The sequence below is a fragment of the Agelaius phoeniceus genome, chromosome 4, assembly GCF_051311805.1.
Source record: "Agelaius phoeniceus isolate bAgePho1 chromosome 4, bAgePho1.hap1, whole genome shotgun sequence".
Lineage (NCBI taxonomy): Eukaryota > Metazoa > Chordata > Aves > Passeriformes > Icteridae > Agelaius > Agelaius phoeniceus.
This window is the reverse complement of record NC_135268.1, coordinates 74,989,489-75,000,008: the sequence shown is the minus strand read 5'-3', so window position 1 is coordinate 75,000,008 and position 10,520 is coordinate 74,989,489. Positions and strand designations below refer to the sequence as shown.

Here is a 10,520-nt window from a genome sequence, read left to right as displayed (position 1 = left end):
ATAAAGGATGGGGCATTAGAAACTTGTATGTTTCCTCATAATATCCCTTTCCCCCCAGTAAAGTCTGATGGCAGTTATAGACTAGTATAAGATTAAAGGGAGGTTAATAAAAGAACTCAGACTCACTACCCAGCGGTAAAATATCTTAGACACTTAATAAATAAAAGTAGCTAGAAAACCAACCATGAGAAAATTGCAAGAATTTTATTCATTCTCCCTCCCTCTTCAAAGAGAGAGATCAGAAAATTACCTAGATTATTGAAATATTATAGATTATAGATTGAGGGGTACGCACAAGTAGCAAAATTCGTGTATGAAAAAAATTGACAGAAGGAGATGATATAAAACAGACCAAAGAAGATATTGTTAAATTAAAAGAGTTAAGTTAAAACTAGCCTAAGTACCAGCTTTAAGCTTACCTTTGTTAGAAAAATCCTTTATCATTTATACATAAATACAGAAAATGGAGTAGCTCATAAAATTTTAATTCAAGAGTAAGGAAGAGTAAAAAAGTATCTAGTAGCTTATATATCAAAGATGTTAGTAAGCCACAGCTAGCCAGTAGGTATTTAACAGCTACTGCAATCCTAGTAAAAGAAAGTTGTAAGCCTACTTTTGGAAGTAATTTAGTTAGGTTCACCTCGTACCATCTGAGGTCTGTTGAATTAAAAAAAAAAAAAAAAAAAAAAAACAGGTAAGAAGAGAAGAAAGAGAAGTTGAAGTAGGGAGGTGGTTAGCAAACTCTGAGATGTTAGAATGTGAAGTGATGACATTTTGGTGCTAGAAGAGAGCAGAAGTGTGAATGTGGGGTTTTTGCATGAAAGGCAGGGAAGTGTCTTAACACACAATTGTTAGGAGGTTATTCAATGCTGAACTGAGGTCCAGAAAGGGTTTAGCAGAACAGGCCCTCCTTGAAGGGAAAAGAGGATAAGTTGACTAGAGAAAGGAAAAGAATGTCAGGAGCACCTGGGGACGCCAAGTTTGGGGTTGTCAAGGTTGGGAGGTGTCTGACCGCTCCCTACGAGCGGCAGGGTCTCGGAGGCTGCGGCAGGCACCGATCCATGGAGGTGACCCGGCGGCGGTGCTGGCAGCAGGGGACACACGGGTTTGCCAGGCAGGAGCGGGCTGGCTCCGTGGCGGAACTGCCAGGGGGGCTCCCAGACTGCCGGGGTCCCGAGTCGAGGATGGCAGCGTTGGCCCCGGTAAGTGGGCCGAGAGAGAGAAGGAAAGAGAAAGAGAGAGAAGGAGAGAGAGAGAGGGCAAAAGGGACCCAAGGCTGCCCCCAGGGTCCCCATGCCCGTGGCTGTTCTCCCCTGCTCCGGCCCTGCAGCCAAGTGGCAGCACGGCATTGACAGCAAGGCCGTGAAAAGAGCGGGAGGGGGCTAGCACTAAAAGATAAAATCAAAGCAGAGATTGCTGACTCTCCAAACCTCACAAAGTGGTTTGTTTTTCTTAAGTAAGAAGATTTTTGGTCTTTTCTTTTGTATGTTTTGTTTGCTGTTAAAAAGAAGTTTTTTGGTTTTTGGTTTTTTTTCCTGAAGAATGGGTTTGTAAGGCTAAAACAATTAAATGCTGCCCAAAAAGTAAAAAGCAATAGATGTGATACATCTAGTGTTAAAATTGGTCTAGCTTTTCTTATTTAACTAACTGTAACTCACAAAAAGAAGAATTTGCCTCTGCAGCTATTAGCACAGCTGGATAGAAGAAGAAGAGGCTGCTGTGGAAAAAGCTTTTAGCTAAACCCAGAAAGTTTGGAAGAAAAGTGAATGGTAAAAGTTAATGCAGTATTATCTTACTTTTATTACTATGCTATTAAGAAGTCCTATCCAGGTACTACCGAAGCAACAATCAGAATCACGGAAAAAGGGTGAATTCATGCCAGCAGAATCAATGGACTATCACATTTAAACCGGGTGATACCAAACTGACTTTCCAATAGGGACTGAGCGGTAATAGTTTGGAAAAAGCAAAATGATCCAAGAAATGTACAAAGAATAACACTGAATTCAGAAGTAAGACAATGCTTATACCACTGGTTTCAAGCACGGCCTGAATAAAACATCTCCTTAGGGGAGGAATACTCCAGATAGAAGGATCAAGACTGTTTTTGTGTTCCGACCTTAGCCTGAGAATTGTACAGGGAGAAGGGGAATTACCATTTCCATCAGTAAACTTTATTTGATTCATTCCAATACTGGACATGCTAGCTGGGTTATAAGTAAATGCTTGAATTGTGAGAATAATTAGTATTGTAGTTCACAACATTTATGCTCTTATTGCAAAAAGTGTTAAAGTAATAACTTAGCTTTGTGGATGGGAATTATTACTGCCTGTTGAATGAGAGATACCTGAAGAATGGTAAGAGACCACAGTTAAAGGGTGTCGAAACCAATTTGCCTGGAAATTAGTTAAGAGAAAGTGACAAGGAAATAGAGGGCAAGACCAGATTGGCCTCTGTATTTTGCCACGGAGAAGATCAAATACACCTGCTGTGGGTTGCAACCTCACAGGCCTGGGAGATGGGAGTATAAGCCATACTGGACCTCTGTTATTCCTGCTTCTGGCACTCATTTGTTCTCTCTTCCCTTTCGGGATACCAGAAGATTGTGTCACAAATGCTGCAGAAAGCATCACGTGGAAAGATACCAAAGTTCCTCTTTAATTACACACACCTATGTCAACAGCCACTGTTATAACCCATCCAAATTAAGAACCTGTAGGCAAAATGGAGTAAATTATTGGATTACAAGAAACTTAGGAAAAAGTGGTAATAGATTTGGAATTGAATATCCAAAAGGAGAGAGATGGATTTGTTTTACATTTAATCTTGAAGATACGGTTCGAGATTTGGTAAAAAAACAAATAATAAACAAAAAGGTAAAACCAGCACAGCAACTTAACTCTGTATTGACCCCAAATTATCTATTGAGTCGTATTACAAGACTCCAAGCAGTTATAGAAATGATAGCAAATGGAGCTGCCCAGGCATTGGAGTTAATATCAAGTCAGCTAAGCCAAACAAAAACTGTAGGGTATCAGAATAGGTTGGCTTTAGACTATTTATTGGCCAAAGAAAGGGATGTTTGTGGAAAGTTTAATATATCAAATTGTTGAAAATTGATGACCACAGAAAAGTCATTCTAGAAAAAGCAAAAGAAATCAAAGAAGAAAAAAATATATATGCATATAATAATCCAGGTACCGGTCCAAAAATTAGATAACAATGTTAAAACCTAGCTGGTAGGGTAATGTATTAGAAGAAATTAAGGTCTTTCATTTTATGTGTTGCAACTATTTTTATATTTCTTCCTTGTGTAATCCCCTGTTTTATTTTGCCCGCATAGTCCAGAAGATGCAAGTAGATAAGAAATATTGCTCAAGCCAAAGGATTTACAAAGAATAAGAGTGGGGATTGTGAAAAATGCATGTATTTTATGATTGGCTTTTTGGAAATATTAAAATGAATATTATATGTGTTGTGTTAGAAAGTAATGCTGTATTAACTCTCTTAAGTAGTGTGTTAAATATAGTTTTAGGTTACAAAAACTGTTAAAATAGAAACGATGCTATGTAAGATACTTTTTTTAAAGAAAGGACTTGCAGCAAGATAGCAGCCACAGGACACCTAAATCTTTCAGAGAAAAAGAATTTATTGCCCTCTTATCAGAAGAAACGAACTTCTTCCTGCCTCCAAGGCACCGTTAGGATTAGAAGGAAGAAGTGGATGATGACCAGACAGAATCCTGTATTTGAATGGAATTTATGCACCATGTATGAAGTGTATGACTATGCAACAGGCTATTGCTGTTAAAGGTTAATCCTTTGTTAACGGGGGTCCTTTTTCGGGCTCATGCTGCCCAGAAAAAGGTACCCAGACGTCCGTAACTCTTTGTTTTTGTTGTCTCATATTGTCCTAATTCAACTTGGCCAAATTATTATTACTCTAATTGTATTACTGTTTTTATAACCATTTTATTACTATTAAACTTTCAAAATTTTAAAAGCAAGTGATTGGCATTTTTCACACCAATCTGTTAGTTGAAAATTATCAAAAGATTTTTGTGAGTTTTCTAATTTTGGCATTAATGCTGGCGAATTTTCAGGGTTTACTGTCTAATTTTGGGTCGAGAAATCTGTCCCAAAGACTGAGGGGACTCTGGTGCTATTTGGGAACAGTTCTTTTTCAAAATTCTTTTGTGTTGGGATCAAAGGGTTGGCATTTGCAGGGGCAAAATAATTCTCTGTCTGTCCTGTATTTATTAAAGCAGCTGTCTTATTCCAGCCTCCTCCTCCTCCTCCTCCTCGTCGCACGGTTTGTGTGCATGGATGTGGCTGTGCAGACGAATCGTGACACAAAGTAGTCCCACTGGGTGCTAGGAGTGTGGAAGGCGAAAGCACGGAGGCACATCAGGTATCGGTTGTGCACAGTTACGCGCGGCACTGCAGAGGGATCTCTCGGTGCCCGGCAGAAGGAGAGACACAGAAGGATACATGCAAGGCGCTGCAGTTTTCACCTGCTGTGGTGCCGTGTATAGACACAGTGGCGGCAGAAGTGGCGTGACAGGGCACAGGGATGCCGGCTGTGGCCGGACAGCGGCACGCAGCGGCTCGGAACCAGGACCGGGCTGTGCCAAAGCTGCGGCAAAAGCAGTGGGGGGTGGCAGCGGGGCCGTGGAGATAGAACTGCGCATGCGTGCAGCTGATCCCTGAAGCAGCGCTGTGGTTCGATGAGTCGGCGCGGAGTGATATCATTGGTGCTGGGGTTGTAGCAACTGCGCATGCATGGGTTCCGTCACTACTGCAGCGCAGGCAGTCATCATGGCGGCGGGCGGGCCGGGGGGTGTGGGAGGCGGTGGAGCTGCGGGAACGGGAACGGGGCTGCGGCTGCAGCCGTGGAAGGAAACGTTGGGACGCCCATGGTTGCAGGAGGCAGCGGAGCCACACCATCCAGAAGCTCTGAAGCGGGAGGGTGCGGTGGGGAAGGCGCAGCTCGGCCCGCCATGCAGCGGCGGCGGCAGGACAGGGGAAGCGACCACGGGCGGCGCTGACGGGAGGCTGAGGTGGAGCGCCGCAGCGCCGGCACGGGGTGGCTTGGGTGGCTGGGGCGCCCCGGTAAGACAGTCATTAAAACACCCTAAAAATTATTTTTAAAGCCCTGAAAGAGCCCTAAAGGTATCCTAAACATTTCCAGAGAATTCCTAAAAACTCCTGAAAAAAACACCTTAAAATATCCTTAAAAATCCCTGAAAAATCACCTGAAAGACCGTAAAAAACTGTTTAACCCCTACCTGTAACACTGTGGCCTCCAAACATCATCTCTTACCTATTAATCGGGGTAACTGCAAGGCCCTCAAACACCACCACAATCACCAGCTTGAGTTGGTCTGGACAGCACCAAATAAAATAAAATAAAAAGATTTATACATAGAAAAATTAAAAAAAAAATTAAATAAAAAATTTTAAAAAATTCTTTAAAAATGGAAAAATCAAAAATAAAAATTAAATAATAAAAAAATGCTTTAAAAATGGAAAAATCAAAAATAAAAATTAAATAAAAAATAAAATTAAAAAAATAAAAAGCTTTAAAAATAGAAAAACCAAAACTAAAAATTAAATTAAAAAAAAATTAAAAAAATACAAAGCTTTAAAAATAGAAAAATCAAAAATAAAAATTAAAAAAAAAATCAAAAAATAAAATAAATGCTTTAAAAATAGAAAAATTAAAAGTAAAAATTAAATAAAAAATAAAATTAAAAAAATACAAAGCTTTAAAAATAGAAAAATCAAAAATAAAAATTAAAAAAAATCAAAAAATAAAATAAATGCTTTAAAAATAGAAAAATTAAAAGTAAAAATTAAATAAAAAATAAAATTAAAAAAATAAAAAGCTTTAAAAATAGAAAAATCAAAAATAAAAATTAAATAAAAAATAAAAAATAAAATAAATGCTTTAAAAATAAAAAAATCAAAACTAAAACAAAACAAAATTAAATGCTTTAAAAATAGAAAAATTAAAACTAAAAATTAAAGATAAAAATAAAATTTAAAAAATAAAAAGCTTTAAAAATACAGAAATCAAAAATAAAAATTAAATTTAAAAAAATAAAATAAATGCTTTAAAAATAAAAAAATCAAAACTAAAAATTAAATAAAAATAAAATTAAAAAATAAAAAAGCTGTAAAAGTAGAAAAATAAAAAATAAAAATTAAATAAAAATAAAATTAAAAAATAAAATTAATTAAAAAATAATGAAAAACAAAATAAAATCCGTAAAGTGCTGTAAAGTACCGTTAAAGTTCCATAAAAGGTAGTGCCATAAAGCTCGACAACCGCGCTTTACGCCAGTTTTACGACAGTCGCGCTTTACGACACCTTTTGCGACAGTCGTGCTTTATGACATTACCCTTTATGGAACTTTTATGGTACTTTACAGCACTTTACGGTTTTTATTTTGTTTTTCATCTATTTTAATTTTTTTTTTAATTTTATTTTTTCCTTAATGTTTATTTTTAATTTTTCAAGCTTTTATTTTATTTTTCTAATTCTATTTTTTATTTACTTATTATTTTTAATTTTTCTATTTCAAAAGCTTTTTATTTTCTTTTTTAAATTTTATTTTTTATTTAATTTTTAATTTTTCTATTTTTAAAGCATTTATTTTTTATTTTTATTTATTTTTTAAAAAATTTTTCTACTTTTAGAGCTTTAATTTTATTTTTTAATTTTATTTTTATTTTTCAATTTTTAAAACATTTATTTTTCTAGTTATATTTTTGATTAAATTTTTATTTTTAATTTTTCTATTTTTAAAGCATTTTATTTGGTGCTGCCCAAACCTGCTGTAGTGCATTTTTATACTTTATAATACTTTGAAGTCATTTTGTTTTATATCCCCATATTTTTCCCAAATGGTTTATCCCAAACTGTACCCCTCTCCTTCTACCTGTGTTATCCCTCTCCCGGGATGAGATCATACCCAAACCCCCACCCTGGCTCTCTGTCAATCACTCAGCCTCCAATCCCCTCCATGCAGAAGTTTCAGTCCAAGTCGTCCAGTGTTTAGCCAGAGGCCAGGGGTCAGCCCCCCGAGCCTTGCCCCATACGCTGTCCTGTATGTCTATGCCCCAGCATCCATCCCTTAGGGTCACTTATTGGTTGGTAAAATGTTATCTACTTTCGGTTTCCACCTCCCTTTAAATGTAACCTTGGCACATCTCCCTGGGGCTCTTGGCAGGAGGCCCCTGAGGTGCAGGAGCTCCTTTGGGACTCCTAATAAAACCTTGGATTAACCCCTGCTAAGAGTCAGCCCTTTATCATCTACCCATGTCTCTGGTGTCTCTTGTGCTGCACAGGGGCCCAGCCCAGGTGCCCTCAGCACCCTCGGGGCAAACACAGAGAGTGTCTCCTGCCAGCCCAGGTGCCCTCAGCACCCTCGGGGCACAGAGAGTGTCTCCCCGCTCTCGGCCGTGTCAGGGCTGCCCCCCGGTGTCTGCCGACTCGGGACCGGCTGAGGGTTACTGAGAGGCTCGCACAAACCTGCTCGGCTGCTGATTGTGGCGGTGTTTGAGGGTCCCCAGGACGAGGGAAGAGACGAGAATCTTGACTCCACCTTTCAGAAGGCTGAAATATTATTTTATGATCTCTATTATATTAAAAGAAAATGAGATAGTAGAACTATACTAAAAGAGCAAGGAGACATCAGAAAGCTGGAAAGGAATGAATAATAAAAACCTGGGACTGCTCACAGCCCCGACGCAGCTGGACCATGATTGGTCATCAAGTAGACACTGCACAGGAGACCAATCCAAGATGCCCCTGTTGCTAAACCATCTCCAGCCCACACTCCACAGCCAGCAGATCGTTATTGGTTCCATTTCTGTTCTGAGGCTTCTCAGGAGAAAAATCCCTGCAAAAGGATTTTCATCAAACACGTCAGTGCCAGGTGATGGCACAGGCAGCATCGGCCGGCCGAGGTCACTGTGTCATCCCTGCCAGCCCAGGTGTCACAGCAAGGAGGAGAGAGTTCACCCTGTGCTCACCCTGCAATACAGAGCAATACAACACAACACACATATTAACACAAGATGATAACCTTTTTCTATTTTCATTACATGTAGATTTACTGTTATAGGAAACCCAAATCAACAAAAGCACACAGAAAACACCACTCATCTACCATTAACACCCCCTTCAGATGACACACGAAGTCACCATCCCTCTCATCACAACTGCTAAATTACACCCCAGCAATCATTGGTCCTCGGGAACGTGGTTCCCGGGAGCCTCAAAAAAATCCTCCTGCTTGACAAAAACCCCGGTCCCTGGACAGTCCGCGCCCAAACTCTGGTGATGAACGTCACCTCACAGACCGTCCGGGACCGAGGAAAAAAAAAACAGCCGGGGGGGGGGAAACCCAGCTGGGGATTTTTTATTCTAAATTTGAAAATGAGTTGAAAAACTTGAAAAGCAAAAGTCACACACACAAGGTTAAATCCAGTAATCCAGTCGGCATGCGCTGACACATGCAGAGACGAGCAGACGCAGACAGACACAGACATGTGCTCTCATACACGCTCTTCCCACTTACACACTCGCTGCGGCCCTTACTCGAGACGCTGAAGAACGTGCTGCCACACATCTTCTGGCTGCGCTCCTTGACGTCAGTTGGTAGGTTCTGGGGAAATCGGTAGCCTTGGGGACCTGTGAGACGACAGGAAGCGGTCAACGAGTGGCTATCTGACAGCTAGGACTTGTCTCCACTCTGAACCAATAAGTTTTCTACCCAAAATCCCATAAAAGACAGATGAACAGTAAAGTTTTTATAACTCTTCTACCTAACTGTGACTACGTGCCCAGGCAGGGCAGCTCCAACCATAAGTGGTACAATATAAGTACACACAACAATGTAAGTCGATGCATACAGTGCAAGTGTACATAGAGGGTAGGTACATACAGTATAAGCCAGCACAGGTACACACAATATAAGCCAGGACTTGAGATAACTCGCTGGAAGATGAATTCTTGAGTCCTATACCCTTCAGAAGATGGAACCTATAGAAGTACTGCGGTCTCATGAGGAGGGTGCAAGACACTCCCTCTAGCAGTCCAAGAGAATGGCATGGAAAAAAAGGCACTACCAAAGCTGGTAGTGAGAAGGAAGATGGATGAGAACATCTTGTCCGTTTGAGACATTCCTGTCTCAAAGAGTAAAAATGTAAAGATGCCAGAATAAGGGATATCCAGAAAGGAACGTGAGTAGAATACAGCCTATATGGCACAGAATAGTGCTGATAAAGCATCGCGACGTAACAAAGGCCTATGACGTGGAAGACAACGGACACAGACACGAACAACACAGACACGGACAACATAGACACGGACAACATAACACAGAGACAAGTGGCAACTGCCTGGCACTGTCCCCTTAGGCACCCGAGATGCCTAGCGCAAGATGTGCCAGAGGCTGATGATGCCAAAGGAGAGGAAGCCCTATGACGATAGCACGTGATGATGAAACGTAACTCGTTAAAAGAAGTTAGTGCCACAGCAGTTAAGAGGATGCTCGAGAGGCTCAGCAAGCCTAGAGAAGGAAGCCAACGGCCAGGTGACCGTGGCTATAGCTCCGGACATGAAGGCGAGCTCCTCGGGGGAAAGATCCGTGACGACGTCGGGCCGAGGAAGGCGGACAACGCAAAGTTCACGAGAATCCTGAGATGGGTCGGAACTGCCCTGCCCGGCAAAGGCTCTGGTCAGGCTGAGGAGAAATCCTCTCCCTTTTCTTCCAGAGAGCCGGTCCCACTACAGACCTCTCTGCTAAGCTGACATCAAATTGCCCTCTGTGATAGTAAAGGTTTTTCCCCTTCTCCAAACCACTGGCCTCGACACTTAGCTTTTGGAAGAGGAGCGGACAAAATCCATCCTCGGTCGGACGTGGATGTTGAAACGTGCTCCGTGTGTGCCTCGGTGCTGTCGTTTCCAAGCTTTGGCTACGAGGCTCCTCAGGGTACCTAAGACAAAACAGAAAAGGTGACTATTGCCGTCAAAAACAGTAATCCCCGGGGCTCCTCCGCACCCCTGCCCCGGCTCACCTCAAATCTTGATTTGACTCCAGAGGGTGCCCAGAAGATACCTGCAAAAAGAATAGGTACACACTTAGCATGCTGCTGTGTAACACTCACCTATGAGTCAGCCTGCCTAAACACCGACTCACCTGCCCTCCTCTGTTCCTTGGCGTGCCTAGGGCAGCGACAGCACCTGCAAAGAAACAAAGCAGAAAAGCATGCTGAGACACTGCGAAAACACAACCTCCCAAATCTGACAAGGATGCCACACTGATACCTTAAGCTGCACACACCTGGAATGGGCATGCCCGGCCAGGATAGATGGCAAGTGGACCACCTAAAATAAAAAGTGGAGATGCTTAGAGCTGCACCAGAAACTGAGACCTCAGCAATAACAACTGCTTCTGTACACTACTCAATGCTCACCTCGCCCACTCGGCCTTGACTGCTGCTCTCAG

The 10,520-nt window shown here is 41.2% G+C and overlaps 1 long non-coding RNA gene across 5 annotated transcripts; it reads right to left on the bottom strand.

The window, feature by feature from the left end:
* Positions 1-2,805: 2,805 nt before the first annotated feature.
* LOC143694003 (uncharacterized) lies at positions 2,806-9,872 on the bottom strand. 5 transcript variants are annotated; one of them, XR_013182199.1, is made up of 4 exons: positions 8,609-9,872; positions 7,733-8,041; positions 7,538-7,621; positions 2,806-4,956 (listed from the first exon to the last, which is right to left on the bottom strand). It is a non-coding gene; the product is annotated as an uncharacterized LOC143694003 (long non-coding RNA). The 5 variants fall into 5 exon arrangements; XR_013182200.1 differs by having other exon boundaries at positions 2,806-4,884; XR_013182196.1 differs by having other exon boundaries at positions 7,538-8,041.
* Positions 9,873-10,520: the final 648 nt, after the last annotated feature.